The sequence below is a fragment of the Equus caballus genome, chromosome 3, assembly GCF_041296265.1.
Source record: "Equus caballus isolate H_3958 breed thoroughbred chromosome 3, TB-T2T, whole genome shotgun sequence".
Classification (NCBI taxonomy): Eukaryota; Metazoa; Chordata; class Mammalia; order Perissodactyla; family Equidae; genus Equus; species Equus caballus.
In genome coordinates this window covers 71,676,788-71,693,624 of record NC_091686.1, presented here as the reverse complement: position 1 = coordinate 71,693,624, position 16,837 = coordinate 71,676,788, and the positions used below count along the sequence as shown (strand labels likewise).

General features: G+C 35.9%; 1 long non-coding RNA gene across 1 annotated transcript; it reads left to right on the top strand.

Moving 5' to 3' along the window:
* The first annotated feature begins 4,803 nt into the window (after window positions 1–4,803).
* Window positions 4,804–15,650, top strand: LOC106783008 (uncharacterized). Its single transcript, XR_002807008.2, has 4 exons — window positions 4,804–4,956; window positions 6,239–6,309; window positions 7,939–8,047; window positions 14,111–15,650. It is a non-coding gene; the product is annotated as an uncharacterized lncRNA (long non-coding RNA).
* The last annotated feature ends 1,187 nt before the right edge of the window (window positions 15,651–16,837 follow it).

The following is a 16,837-nucleotide window of genomic DNA, read 5'->3' as shown; positions in this document are numbered from 1 at the left end:
TTTGAGATAGAATTATATCTAATTTATCCACCACTGAATGATTTTTAACACACTACTACAGCTAATTTATAAGAGACACTGATTTCTACAAATTTTATTATCAGGGTACAATTATCTCTGCTCTCTTTTGCGCTATGAAGTTCTGTGATCCCAGCTAGGACTAGATCAAATCGTGAAGCGCATTCAGAAATGTTTGCAAGTATCCACTCATATATATACATACTTATCTATATATCTCAGAAGGAATCCCTCCAGTCTAGATACTGGTGAGACAGCTTAAAACTTCAAACAGATTTTAGCATTTTCATCTGCTTACCTTGTTTTCTAAAATTAATCCCTTTTGTTACTAGTTCAATTGAAATCACAATAGCTAATATTAAGCACTATGTGCTTGGCACCGTGTAAGGGCTTTCCATATTTAGTTGATTCTTATTATTCCCAGTAGTTATGTTCTGTGAAGTTGCTTGCAAACACATCATTAGCGAATACTGAGTCATTGCTCCCTGGGGAAACACAAGATGCTTCCTGCAAGCCTCCCATTACAGCCTTGTCATCAACTGATCAACACATACCCTTGTTTTATGTGTGTGTCTGCTTAAATACACCTTATTTAATATATATCGTTGATTCATTAGCATTGAACTCATAGCCAACAGTGCTATAACTCATGGAACTGAATGAAGCTTATCTAACAAACATATTTTCTCCCTAAGCCGTGTCATAGTCATCTTGCTTCCTCTGAGGACCACTAGAAAGCGCTTGAGCACCATTTTGGGGGGCCATTCTAAACAGTGCAATCATCAAAAGACCCGCAAAAATGTGGTATTAAATAGACAGGGAAAGGGAGATATTTACAGTGTGGGAGCCGTACCACAAGGCAGAGCATCACCTTGTGTGGCGTCAGCTGGGAACATGCCTGTAGGTGAATCGATTTTTTACTACTCTGTGCACATCCATGAATGATGATGAAGGCACTGCAAGTATGGATTTTGGGCTTATGAATAAATTTTAGTGAGTGGACAAATTTGAAAATAAAGTGGCATATAGTAAAGAACGTTTAAGAACTTTTTATTCTCAGACCAATTCAACGAAATAGGTAAGCGAAACCTGTTTTTTTTTCCTTTTTTCTCCTTTTCTCTTGAATGTCCATGTTTTATAAGAAAAAAAAGTATTACTTGGGGGCCCGCTTGGTGGTGCAGTGGTTAAGATTGCTCACTCCACTTGGTGGACTGGGGTTGCTGGTTCAGATCCTAGATATGACTTAGCACCACCTATCAGGCTATGTTGTCAGGCATCCCACATAAAAAGAAGAGGAAGATGGGCATGGATGTTAGCTCAGGGCCAAATTTCCTCAGCATAAAGAGGTAGACTGGCAGCAAATGTTAGCTCAGGGCTAATCTTCCTAAAAAAAAAAAAAAGAAAAGAAAAGAAAAAAAAAGATATTACTGGCAGGAATGGGGCCTTTGTATATTTCCTGGCTATCATAATACCATGCATTAAAGCACCACATCCCAAGACCTTTGAATACTGGCACATATTTGCACTTTTAATATAACATTATTGGAATTTAACTCTTTTAAATACCTGATTGCAATTTTTTTGAAAAACACAAGCAAAGAGCTCCCATACCACCTCAATCACACTTATCAGATAGTTTGTACTACATTATAAGTAATTGAATATATTTATTGAACATTTATCATTTTTCTGACCAACTAGTCTATAAGTTCCTCATGGAGTCTAACTGTGTCTGTCTCAATCACCTCTTCTTCTTCAGTGCAGAGTATAGAATCTAGCATCTAGTAGACACAAAACATAGCTTTGTTGAAAAAATTATCCTTTCTTATGTGTTAGACACTGAAAGAATGTTTTATAGTGGCTATATCCACATGATCCTGTACTTCTCTCATCCTTGTAACAACTGTTGTGTAGCCCAGAATCTTCAGTGATAATGAAACATGAAACACATAATATGTGCACGAATGGTGTGAAGAAATTCTAGGTATTGCCCCATGCGTTTCTATAAGACAACATCTGGATTGGGAAAGAAAAATTCTTTCCAGAGATCAATGTTTTATCTTAGGCAAGGGTTTAGCAGATTTGCACTGGAGTCCTCCAAAAAATTCAAAATTAGGTAAGAGTGGACGAGAAAATTCAAAATCCCAATAGTTTCACATCAACCATATATCACCTTTCCCCATCAATTCACACAATGCAGGGAGTCTTCCTGAAAAAGAAATTAAGAAAAGGAAAATACATAAATTTGTGAATTGGTATCCATTTTTCTCAGAAAAAATAAGAATAAAGTTTCAGATCTCTTTGGGTCAACCTGTTCAAGTTATGCCAGTGCTTTAAAATTTAATCAATATTTAAACAACAACTACTACTCAGCCATAAGAAATGACGAAATCCAGCCATTTGTGACAACATGGATGGACCTTGAGGGTATTATGCGGAGTGAAATAAGTCAGAGGGAGAAACTCAAATACCATATGACCTCACTCATAAGTAGAAGATAAAAACGACAAAAAAACCCCCCCAAAAACACATAGCATTGGAGATTGGACTGGTGGTTACCATTGGGGAAGGGGGAGGGGGGAGGGCAAAAGGGGTGATTAGGGTCACATGTGAGGGGATGCACTATAATTATTGTTCGGGTGGTGAACATGATGTAATGTATCCAGAATTTGAAATATGATGTACATCCGAAAAAAATAAAAGTTAAAAAATAAATAAATAAAATAAAATTTAATTGAGGGTGAGAGAAAAAAAAACAGAAAAAAAAAAAAAAACGTGAGAGAGTTAAATAGTTAATGAAGTATTCCCACCGCTCAAAAATTAATTAAATATTCCTTCCTCTTTTCATGTATTATAAATTCAAGATAACTGATACCTTATATTTCTAAATCAATGTATCTCTGCAATCGTTTAAGTATACAGGATGAATATTACATTTTGAATGACCATGTTCCAATTTTCCATCTTCATAGTATTAGGTTTGTTCCTCTTTTATGAGATTTCTTACAATTGTACTGAATCCTAGGGCATTTTAGACATGTTTTATTTTCTTTTCTAACTGATGATCCCCAGTCTCCATGGAAAACCCATGTGACAGGGTTTCACATGGGATATGTGCCAGGCTCAGAACCCATTTTATGCTCATTGAAATGAAGAAATGCCCTAAGGTCAACATAAGTGGTTGAATAACAAATTGTTTTCTAAACACCATAATGGTCTTCCACAACAAATATGGATCTCTAGCATGAGGATTTGCATTATTCACACTTGTCTCAATCTCTTCTCCAGTTGCACCACAGAATAAACAGGTTACCCATGGGAAGCTAAATACCCTTTAGAAGTCCAGAGAAAGGAAGCAGAGAAACCCCAGTCGCTCAAGAGTCCTCCTTAGTGATGCTGCTCTCACCAGGAAACAACAAGCCTTCCCTTCCATAGCTCAAAGACTCAGGATAGATTATTATGATTTAACTTATAGGGAAGGCTGCTTGATAACTGCATGGAAAGAATGGCAGCCTGAGGAACTATCCCATCATTCAGTCTATCAAGTAGTTTCAAATACCTAATTTATGTCTCTAGTCTACAGAAAAGTTATATATATGGGAAACTAAAGTAAGCATTAACAACATGTAGGAATTGGTGATAAGGGAGCTTCATCTGCAAAAATTCTGAAAATTCTCCCTTTTAAGTATTTAAAACTTGGCAAAGGAATCTCCTTTGTCAGCTTCTAGCCCTAGAATAAATCAACAATACTGCGATGGGTATCCATTCAAGGAATGATATAAACCTTCTGGAAAGTCAGGCTGGAAAATGGACTTTGTTGTAAAAGTCTATTTGCATCAGGCACTTGCACTTGTATCCCCTTATTTACCTAAACTGTTCCTTGAATTTCTTTGTGGCTTTGGATTATTGGCTTATTCTTACTGACCCTCCAACCTACTCACCCACCTCCTTCACTGCCCAGCTTTCTACTTTGTTTTGGGGTTTTTTTAAAAATGTTTTATCTTTTATTTTATTTTTTTATTGCTGTAACATTGGATTATAAAATTATACAGCTTTCAGGTGTACATCGTAATATATTTTGAATTCTGTGTAGATTACATCATGTTCACAACCCAAAAACTGATTATAGGCCATCACCACACGTGTGAGCCTAATCCCCCCTTTCGCCCTCCCCCTTCCCCTGTGGTAACCACCAATCCACTCTCTGTTGCTATGTGTTTGTTTGTTGTTGTTGTTACCTTCTACTTATGAGTGAGATCGTATGGTATTTGACTTTCTCCCTCTGACATTTCACTTAGCATAATACCCTCAAGGTCCATCCATGGTGTCACAAATGGCCGGATTTCATCATTTCTTATGGCTAGTATTCCATTGTGTATATATACCACATCTTCTTTATCCTTTCATCCCTTGATGGGCGCTTAGGTTGCTTCCATGGCTATTGTGAATAATGTTGCAATGAACATAGGGGTGCATGTATGAAGGAGATCTGGCCTAAGAACATGGATGTGCTTGCATACGGGACATTTCATGGAGCTGACTTGTGGCTGAGCTTGCTTGCAAACAGGATGTTCTGCCCAGTCCTCTTATGGCCCTTCTGGGGAGAACATTGCCTGCAAACAGGAGTGTTCTCAGATCCTGGAATTCAGCCTAGGGATAAAAAGCATACACAGCAGTGTAAGCACGTGAGCGCGCTTGCTTAGAAGCATGTATGCTGAGTCATTGCCTTTGGCTAGTTGCCTGCTTTGTCTAGGGGGATATAAAAATAAACAGCCCGTGGAAGGCGGGGCTTTTTTTCTCCACTATCGACACCGGTGTCTGTCTCCTTCTTATGGGCCCCAACTTTCTTCATTTCGTCAGCAACACATGTAACTTTATGCATTTGTGTTTTGAAGTTCTTTGGATAAATACTCAGCAGTGGAATAGCTAGATCATACGGTAGGTCTATTCTTAATTTTCTGAGGATACTCCATACTGCTCTCCATAGTGACTGCACCAGTTTGCACTCCCACCAGCAGTGTACCAGGGTTCCCTTCTCTACACATCATCTCCAACACTTGTTGAATCTTGTCTTGTTAATTATAGACATTCTGACCACAGCGAGGTGATCTCTCATTGTACTTTTGATTTGCATTTCATTGATAGCTAACGATGTTGAGCATCTTTTCATATGTCTATTGGCCATCCATATATCTTCTTTGGAGGAATCTCTGTTCAGATCTTTTGCCCATTTTTTAATTGGGTTGATGGTTTTTTTGTGAGATGTATGAGTTATTTGGATATTTTGGATATTAAACCCTTATCTGATATATGGTTTGCAAATATCTTCTGCAATTGTTAGGTTGTCTTTTCCTTTTGTTGATGGTTTCCTTGCTACTTTGATTGTTTTCCATTTTATTCCTGTTTTGCTTCACATTACTGTGCATGCACTTACTATGGAATCTCATCTAAGAGGTTATTTTTTATGACTTGTGATTCCTGATTAATTTTTAGCAGATTAATCTTAGAAATTTTGATAGTTCAATTGTTGTTTATTTAGTCTTTTATTGTGGGCAGACCTACGCACTCTCTCACCACACTTACCAACCAGTTTTCTTCTTTGATGTTTGCCATTTGATATCTTGTTTTCCTCAGTATTACTTTTCATCTGCTTGCTCTGGAATCTCGTCTAAGAGTTTATTTCCTATGACCTGTGATTCTTGATTAGTTTTTAGCAGATTTGTTTTTGAGATTTCAATCTTTGGTTTTATTCTCCAAACCACTGCCTCCTGTACCCTCATACATTGCACATATTGTCAAAGGTTGCAGTTTTAAAACCCAGACCTTTATTTCCTCTGTAATCTTGAATTAACCTTACATACCTCTTGTCCATTGAAAATAATTATTACTTTTATACAAAGTATAGTTAAGTTCCATTTGAAAGGGATTTTTTTCTGGATTTCAAAATATTTGCCATAGTGCCCAAAAAAAGATGCTTTATATATGTGAGTAAATGGTGATGAGGGAGCATCCCTCTGGCAAAGCTAAGTTTAGATGGTTGAAAGATATGTACTGGCAATGGAAAATGTCTGTTAAATAGGCCACCTAGATCAAGAAAAACTAACTTTCTTGATCTTCTATGTTGTAGTATACTTGGTGCTTAGCAATTTCACTTAAGTTTTGTGTGGATTTTTGAAATCACAGTGTCTCTCTTTTCTTTCATTTAATGTAATACACCAAGGAGTTAGGTCCTGGGGCCAGACTTCTGTGTTATCATCCCATTCCCATCATTTCTTCCCCACAAGAAATTGGGTAAGTTATCTGAACATTCTGTACTTCAGTTTTCACATTTGTAAAGTGAGGATAATAATGGTACCTACAAAAGGAATTTCTATGAGTGTCTTCTGTGAGTCAATAAATATAAAGGATGTAGTAGATTTCCTGGACCAGAGTAAATTCTCAATAAATGTTGACTAATTTACTTCTGCCTCCTGGAAACAAAAATCATAGCAGAAGCTCAATAAATATTTGTTATTTAATAAATGTGTTCACAGAATCAAGATTAGATGCCATTCATATATGAAAAATATACTAGCCCCTCATATTTTTCTTTACTTTTGAAAGTAAGGGGCAGTAGTAATTGTGGAACAAGAAAATAGACATTGATAACTCCAAAGTAACTCGCAAAGATTTAGGTTCACTTAGCAGACAACTTTTAATCCATTGAGAAGGAAGGAGTAATACTAGATAATAGTCAGGGACAACTCATCCGTAACTAAGGATTTTCCTCTTATTAGAGATATCACATGATTAGACCAAAGAGACAATTTGGATGTAATAATAGAAAAACTGAATTTAGAAGACAGATATCAGAGGCATTGGTTCTGAAAGCTGAAAGGAACCTAACTATGAGCTCATAGAAATATTTAATTATAAAGACAAGCAAATATACAGCTTACACAGGTAAGTATACTTTCTTACACATAAAGCAACCTTTCCACTAGAACCAGATTGGCAAAATATATTTCCTTATGGCTGACTTTCTCTTGAGTTTTAAATATATTTAATGAAGTTTCTTACTGTAGTATATTAAAAATGGCTATGTATTCTTTGCAACTTCTTCTATCAAGAGGTGGAGACTAATTTTCCATCTGTTGACTTTGGACTTGCCTCATGACCTTTTTCGCCAGTGGAAGGTGGGAAGGAGGCATTCATGTTCTATGTCTAGAGCATTCATGCAAGCTGTTCTGGGATTCTGCTGTCCTCTGAAATAGCACAAGCTTGCCTATTGGAGAGGCTACATGAAGGAGACAAACTGTCCAGCTACTCTGCCAAACACTAGCCATGTGAGTGACACTTTCTTGGACCATTCTGCTCCATCTAAGGTGATAGCCACCCATAGCCTGATGAGTGAGCCAAAGCAAGGCCCAAAGAAGCAACAGTTCACTGAGCTCAACACAAAGTGTTGGTCCACCAGATCATGAGGAAGTAATATGGTTGTTCTTTTAAACTCTGAGCTTTAGGATGGTTTATTACACAGCAAAAAATAACAGAGACATTATGATTTATGAAAAAAGTTGGACATGTGTAGCTCTGTAAATACAGAAGCCCTAAGAATATTAATATGGTAGACCAAAGTAAAATGGAGTTATAGCTCCAGTGCCACAGAATTTGAGAATAATTTCTATAAATTTTTTGAAAGATTGGTAGATTTTGACAAAAAAATTATCTTTTGTCTATTTTTACAGTAAATCTAAGAGAATATAAATACTCTTTAATTTTGTGTATGTGTATACATATATATGTGTATATATATACATATACATGCATATATAAACATATACTTACGTATATGTATATACACATATGGTGTATATGATGAAAACCACTGATTTACCTAATACCTCACTGTAAAATTTATCCCACTTCTTCTCGTTAAAGGTCTCAAACGCAAAGTCAAAGTATAGGAAATACGACACATTTACCACCATCTCTATAAATGTCATTTTGACACTCAGGTCGGATGTGACAACAGTTACATAGGAAAAAGGTAATGTAAGCCCTCCACAGAGTTTTTTGTATGTATTGCTGGTGGTAAATCAAAGACTGCAGAGCGAAGTAGGTTAAGTATTTCAGACAGCAGCTCACCACAAGGAGAAAAACATTAACAAGAAAAACATTAAATTTGGATTCTTGCAGTTCTTTCATTAGTTTCTTTTTCAAAACTGCATCCTCCTAGAGCTTTTGAATAGATCAGAAATTCATAATATATTTTTTGCATCTTTGAATCATATGTCCACAACGTGTTCTTTGGTAACTCATATGACCACATCTCAATCCATTTCATGAAAAGCAAATCAAGTTCATCAGTAAAGGATGTAGGATAAACCTCAAATTTAAAAGCAAATTGTTTGTTGGGATCCACAATGTTGGATGCTGAAGATACCAGAACAGTCACCTCATGGCCCTTCTAAGCAAGTTGTCCAGCATAATTTTTCAATTCATCCAATGTTTGTATTCCATTGGCTACACGAGCACCTGTCCACAGAACTCACAGCTCAAATAACAATACAGTGCAAGAAGAGAGGCCCATTTCTTAGACATCCTGGTAAAATTCAATCTCTCTATAAACTTCTTTTAAATTTGATGTGGCTCTCATTTATATCCAGGAAAGAATAACTTAAGTAGTTAAAATATAACTGGCACATATCAAGTTCACAATGATTAAAAGAGCTCAAAGCACTGGTTTTGGAAAGCAAATAAAGTAAATGATCTTGTGCTTGTATATGCTTATAATAAATCCCAGGATCATTATAAACAATATTGCCTCTAGGCTAAGAGGACATTACCTTTCATGTAGGGAGTCTCCTGTTAAGAAAGTAGTATTGTGTCAACACAAATATATTCTGATTTATTTGAGCATTTCCAGGCAGGCTTTCTAAATTTCCTCCTCCATGTATTCACATCTGTTATGTTAGCTCCATTTACTTTCTCTTGCCTTTGTTTTTCTGACTGTAGATACTCCCTCTGTTTTTTTTCATTTATATCCAAATGTGGGTGACTGTTGAATACCACTTTACTTTCTTTCTTTTATTTGAAAAAATTGCCTTTAAATTATTAATTTTTTATTTTCTAAACATTTGCAATATTCCTTATGTTACTCTTCCATCCTAAGTACTTACTCTTAGAAGTCATTTATCTTCTAAGTACCATCCTTTGAACTTTATTTTTAAGATTGCCTTTGTAATCCACGTAAATTGTATTTAGGAAAAAAATCCTACCAAGAATGCCCATCAAATTAGAAGTAGGAAGGGAAAGATGCATGTTACGGGATAGAATTTATACAATTAATAATTTATTAATTTCATGCTGTTAATAATCTGTTGACCTGAAATGAGAGGTGGATCTCTCTGAAAACGAATTTGAACATCGATTCTAAGCAAAACCTTACCAGCAGAATTGAAATATCCTTCGATCTTGGTAATGCCTTTTGGTGGATGTTTTGATGTGTTACCCAGATTGTCCTCTTGGCAATGTAGAAATTATTCCCCAGCTGATCTGAAGATTATCAGCTGGCACCCCTCTTCTACCTGCTTTCTTTGAGGGCTGCCTATGCTGAAGAGAACTATCTAGTCTAAAGTGATGTCTCCTTCCCAGGGAAGCCCATATCCAATGCCTGGTCTCCTCATTTCAATTTGGGCCAACTCTTAAAGGTGATGTTAGCTTCAGAGCTCTCAGTGGGATGGTGAGGCCCATGCTGAAGCATTATTATGTCCCTATTTTTTTCACTATCCAATCTTGTTTCCTACCCTTCACACTCATAGACTTTGTTTCCAACAACACTCCTTAGTAATCTCCCTGCAAGCTCATATCCAGCTCAGACTCTGCTTCCTGGCAGCATTCAACCTCTGATAATGGATACCAAGGAGAGAGTACACCATGAGATCAGATTTCAGAGTTGGATCATTCAACACCAGCTGTAATGACCCCATCACTGGTGGTAGATGGGATACAAATAGCCTTGGAAGTGTGGTAACTGAAGTTTTTACTAGTTTCAGTGATGGTGAATTGGGACCATATAGTGTTGAAAGGGAATTCTGCCGTGGTGTGATATATAAGGTATTTGATAAATATGGGAAGAGTAGAAATTATGATGACAATGGGGCTGGATTTTTATTTTTGCTGATTTCAAATTTTGAAGACTACAATGTAAACATGGCAGCTATTATCCTTCAAATTAAGGCTAATCATGAAAGCCAGAGAGGACTTCTTCACAGCAAGAAAGAGATTCTCATCCTTTTCAGAGGCCAAAAAATTTCTGTATCGTTCTAAAAGTAAAACATTTCCGGTTCCACTTAAATTCCCAACCTAGTCTGATCTCTTACCAAGGTCAGGACGCTAGTTGAGAAAGAGCAGAATCCCATGAGGTCTTGTAAATAATAAATTATACATGACAATTTTGAAATCCCAGATTTGTCTGAACCCTCTGAGTCCTCGGAAGTGGCCCATTCCTCTCTGTTAAGGGAGAGCACTTCTCCATTGTTTGAGGATGGTGTAGGGTCTTCTTCGCACAGGACATCGTGTGCCCCTCTCAGGATCTGCTCTTATCTCCCTTCTTGGACATAGGCCAATAACCAGTGTTTAGTCACAGTCTAATACAGGCAGATATAAGTTGTTTTAACAAGGGAGGAAAGATGTTAAAACTCAAGGAGCTGAATGATCTAGCCAATATTTAACAACAAGAACTGAGAGATTCTATAGGGAACTGTACACTGAGGAACTGAATTATGAAAAATAGAACATAGAGTTCCATAAGGAAGCATAGTTTTATTTTGGAGAAGTCTCTCAGGACATAGGCTTTAATACCAGTGTTCAGACTCCAGGAGCTTGGAGTAACAGACTACTAGGATGTTGTTGAATAGTGGAAAAGTGATGGCCCATACAGAGTGAAACTGGTGGGCTGGAAGTGCCATGGCAAACAGTGGGAGAAACAATCAACAGGCTTAGCAGTGCATATGTTAAGATAGGTATGTAGATCTGGAAAATGCAAAAGGTGATTGTTTACTGAAGTTATAAGAAGTGCTCAGTGTCGCTGTCCTCTGAGAGACAGGCTTTTAGGTAGTTATAAAACTCAGCTTACTGATATTAATCATAATCAAATACAAAAATAAAAGAGACCAAATGATGGTGATCAATCATCAGAAATCAGGTGGTCACAACAGTCACAGAGAACAATAAGATCAGGTTTGCAGCCAGCAGGCCTAACTCATGAAAAGCTATGGATATGGTTATAGAACAGGCAGCCCTAGGGAAAAAGTAAGCCACGAAAAAAGGGCATTACACAACATATACTAGCTGCATGGAATCTCTGGCAAGCCTAATGGGAGAATGACAACACAGCAAGATGATGCTACATAGACTGAAGAATTACATGGATTTGGAAAAACAAATCCTGGCATGCTTCAGGGCCCTGTTACAGATGGAACACTTGATCATGAAACATTGTGTTAATGCTCCCCAGAGAACATCTACCAATAGGTGCTAAACAATAAAGTAGGCAAAATAACTCAGCCAGGTGACATCAGTCACCTCTATCATCAGCTATCCCAGTTCAGACCCCAAGAGCAAATTAGCAAAGTGGCCAAGTAACAGAGAGCCAAGCTATGTAGGGGCCCGAATGTATGTCCTCTTGTTTAACAAAGGTGATCTAACTACTGCTTAAACTAAATATCAAGAGTATCAAATCTGCTAGCAATAGAACCGAACACTGTGTCCCTGATACAGCATCACTGTTTGAGTAGAACAACTGGACACTTGGGGGCCAGTTTCCCAAATTGGATCCCTTCCATCTGGCTATATACTCTGACAGGATTAGCTACATATACTGGGAATCCTGTTATGTTTCTTATGTGCATAAATCAGATATGTAGATAAGAAAGAAAAGGTCACATTCCATTAACCTAGAATTTTAGCAGTTTGGACAGTTGAGAAATCTGAGAGATATAAAATTGATCTTAAAATCAAGATAGTTTAAGGCCAGATATGAAAATTGATTTTAGTAGGACAAAACAAATGCTTCTCTGAGAAGCTAAATTTACAGTAGAAAATAACGTGGGCTATTTTGAGATTCCAAACTATGCACATTCAATACCAAATATCTAGTTTCCTCAAATTCCACATTTTTTTTTCCCATTATGCAGTGATAACCCCAGTTTTTGATGGAGATTCTGTTCCTTGCAATGTAATCTGGAAACTGGCTATACTCAGAAAGCTGGAGTGATCTTAGGGTTAACCTTATCAATTTCCTGTCTCTTAGCTATGACACTCTTGTGATGCCTAACGTTCGATGTCTCAAGATAGTTGTTATATACAATTTGTCCAGTTTTCTAGTTGTTTATGGTAGAGGGCTAAACCGACCACAGTTACTCCATGAGGACCAGAAATGGAAGTCAACATCTAACTCTGAAGCAGTTCAAACATCTTGGAATATTTTTTAATAGAAAAATTAAGGCAGAAAATGAACAAACTTGTAGCAAGAAAGGAATCTTCTTAATAGACAAGTTTAGTGACTAACTGAACTTGTATCTCAGAGAAACTACACCCTCTTGTTTTTCCAAATTATTAAAATAAAGACAATAAAATAAACGCCTTTTTCTTTCTAACAAAGAGCAAAATGACTAAAACGCTGGCCAGGAAGCACCCAATAACATTCAGAGACTGTTATTGACAATGATTGAATTTACTTGTCATGGGTCAAATGTCTTTAGCCCTTCTGTGGTTCATAACAAATATAATCCAGAAAAATGCTTGATTTAGGGGTCTTTTAAAGTAAGACAGTAGCATTATTTTAAAATAAGGAAAATGTACATAGAAAGAAATACATTGTTTTCTTCTTCTTCATTACATATAATTTTCAGATGGCACAAACTAAGACATATAAACATGAAAGAAGAAAAAGATGAGTTTTTTTCTTGAATGATTTTAGCACCTTTTCCTGATAGAGGAGGCAGTACTGTATATTAATAGAGAAACAAACTTTTTCTAACAGCAAAAAAATTATGTGAGCAAAAGCACAAAGTTGGAAAAGCAAACTAGGTGATTTGAAATGCTTCACTTGACTATTAGAGTAATAATTGTTTCACATTTTTAACCCAGTTTTAGGGTACTGTGCTATGATATGTCAGATGTGGGCTGGTCAGTAAGATACATAGTCATGGTCCTCTAGAGCTTTTCAGGTTATCTGACTAAGACAAAGAAATGAAAACCACAATATCATGTAGTGATGTGTGTGTATGTGTGTATGTGTGTGTGTGTGTAGTTGGACAGAGATAAATAGGGTGCTTTATTTTTTCTGAGTTTTATGCCTATTTTGTTGTCTCTAGTGTATGGAAAATCTTAGGTCAGTTATCTTTAAGTGTGAATACATCTTTCATTAAATGTGCTGGTTCCTTTGATTTTGGAGTTTATATTCTTTAATAACGTAAATAATTTTGCATATATGTCTCAATCAAAACAATTTCTTAAAGCATGGAATTGGAATTTTGCCAAATGCATCATCACTTTAGAAAGACAAGAAATGTTAAAAGATGACTAGTTAAGATAGTCCAATTTGACATTTAGAAGACATTCTTAAGCATAATTATTGGAAAGATCTTTAATGATCTTAATTGCAAAGAAAATATTAAGAAACTGTCCTGTATCTTATGGATTTTATTTTAGTTTATGTTTGAACAAAATAATTTTTACTGATAATTTTAATTAGGAAATATATCATCATATTTTTCAGTTTACAGATGTTATTTTACTCTAAAATTATCCTATAATTTTACGATGAACTCATACAAATCCCGTTGTTAAGTTTCCAGGCTGATACATCTTGTTAGTGTTGTATTTTAAATGAATTGGGCTGTGAGATGAAGACAATTTTGCTAGTCTAGATTTTAGATTAAAAATTTCTCGATCAATTGAGATATTTACATTTTTCTCATCATAGATCTCTCTTATCATAAAATGATTTTTGTGAAGAATTGTTAAAACTTTGTGAAATGGTTCCTAATTTTTCCCAATACTGGTAATCTTCATTTATAATTTTCTGTTTTTTCATTGATTACAGATATTTGTTACCTAATCTTAAAATGTAGAGGAAAAGATATTATTAATATCACCTCTGCTGAAGGACTCAATGTTTATGTATTAAAGTCATGAGAGAGAAGAAAGAAATGCCTTTGAGAAGATATAGAAAGTACAAGAAAAGATGATCTAAAGTTATTTATGTGAAACAATAGCTTCATATATGTCTGTCTTTCTAAAACACTTTCAGTACCACAGCCAATCTTAAAGAAGCTAGACATTTCTCTTGTTCCAGTATGGGAAGATATAAGTACACATATATTTTGAAAGAATAAACGTTCAAAGATGTTAAGCTCATAAGATAAACCGCATTTCAGAACGTGCACAATCAAAGGTGATGGACAGAGGGAGAACATCAAAGTAAAGGACCTTTAAAGCCATAGGAAAAATTACTTTAAGTTGTGAAACAAGTGACTTTCTCAAATAGCTCTATTTTGTTGTAAAAAGCAGCCACATATCATAATAAAATGTAAAATATAATATAAATTTTTGTAGGAGGTGATTTCTTCTTGAAACACAAAATTCTGGCCATTTCCTTTGAAGGAATTTGCAGGGATGAAGAGTGATTCTAAGGATGGATGTAGTACCATGAATCTCTCTAAACCTAACGGAAGCTGGACTCTAACACTCAAATATAGAAAATCTTCTATTTATAGATTCGATGAAACTATAGGAAGTGAAGCAAAATTAATTCAAATATCTCAAACATTTGCCAACAAATACTGTTAAACTAATTAGAGTGTTTATACTTCAATAATCAAGACAAGTTCCACCTTGAGATCCTTTCATTCATTTCTTTTTAGTTTGGTTTCTAATGCTCCAAGTGCCAACCATCCACCCTTCTGAACTCTACAATGAGCTCCCCGTGCACGCTCCTGAAGGTAAGAGTGAGAGAGATTTCTGGTAGACAAAGACTGTATGCAGAAAACGGGCCAGGGACTATGGACGAAAGAGAAACCAAAAACCTGAGCAGCAGTGCCACCTTCTGGAAAACAAAAGAGAGGTTTCACAAAGCAGGTCTTGTGAGTTTTAAGATCAATAGAATACATACAAATATCAGCTTTCTGCCACAAAAGGGAGCAAAAAGTTTGAAGCAGGTGCATCTATACAAGCTTGAGAAAGCCCCAGATCTAAGTAGGACAAATGAAAAGTATTTCCTACCTGTAGGCAGCTGTATAGATTTGAGGAGGAGACCAAAACTTCAAATGCAAAAACAGCAATACAAAACTCCAAGAAACATGAAGAATCAGGGAAACATGAGATCACTAAAAGATAACAATAATCCTCAAGTGCAAACCAAAGACTCAGAATTCTGTGATTTACCCAATAAGGGATTCAAAATGGTTGTTTTGAGGAAACTCAGTGAGCTACAAGAATGGACAGAAAGATAATTCAGTAAAATTAGGAAAGCAAAGCATGAACAAAAAAATAAATTTAATAAAAAGGCAGAAATCATAACAAAGAACCAAACAGAAACTCTGGAGCTTAAGAATTCTATAAATAAAATGAAAAATGCAATAGAATCAAAAGTAGAATAGACCAAACATAAGACGGAATAAGTGAGTTAGAGCAAATAAATTTTGAAATAACTCCACCTGAGAAGAAGAAAGAAAAAAAATAAAAAAGAGTGAAGAAAGAGGTTGTGATCCCTGGGACATCAAGAAAACAATATCTGAATCACCAGCGTTCCAGAAAGAGAAGAGGGAAAAGGAGGTAGAAAGTTTATTTTAAGAAATAATAGCCTAGACCTTCCCAAACCTCGGGAGAAATTTGGATATCCAAATTAACAAAGCTAACAGATCACTGCAATCCTGAAATTCAAAACAATCTACTCCATAACATATTTTAAAGAAACCATCAAAAATCAAGAACAAAGCAAGAATCCTAAAAGCATCAATGGAGAAGACAATTGTAATCTACAAAGGAAGTCTCATTAGGCTCTTGGCAGATTTGTCAGCAGAAACTTTACAGTCCAGGAGAGAGTGGAATGATATATTCAGAGTGGTGAAAGAAAAACATTGCCAGCCAACAATACTCTCACTGGAAAGTTATCCTTCAGAAATGAAGGGGAAATAAAGACTTCCCTAGACAAATAAAAGCTAAGGGCATTTATTACCCCAAACCTACCTTACAAAACATTCTGAAAGGATTTCTTTTGCTGAAATAGAAAGAGACTAATTATGTGCTGGCCTGGTGGTGTACTGGTTAAGTTGGTGTGCTCTGCTCCAGCTGCCTAGGGTTCATGAGTTCCAATCCTGGGAGTGCACCTACACACTGCTCATCAAGCCACACTGTGGTGGCATTGCACATGCGAAATAGAGGAGGATTGGCATAGGTGTTAGTTAGTGACAATCTTCCTATAACAAAAACCAGAAGACAGGCAGCAGATGTTATCTCAGGGCCAATCTTCCTCACCAAAAAAAAAAAAAAAAAAAACACAGAGAGAGAGAGAGAGAGAGAAAGATTAATTAGTAACATGAAATCAGTTGAAAATATACAACACTCTGGTAAATGTAAATATACAGTTAGATTTTGGAAAACGTCAATTCTGTAATATGATACTATGTTTACCATTTTACTATAGGATAATGTTAAAGGAAAAGAGAATTAAATAAAATACAGCTACTATAGTTTGTTAACAAGATACAATATAAAAAGAGAGAAATTGTGACATGAAAACATAAACGGGGGTCTAAAAGTATAGAGACTT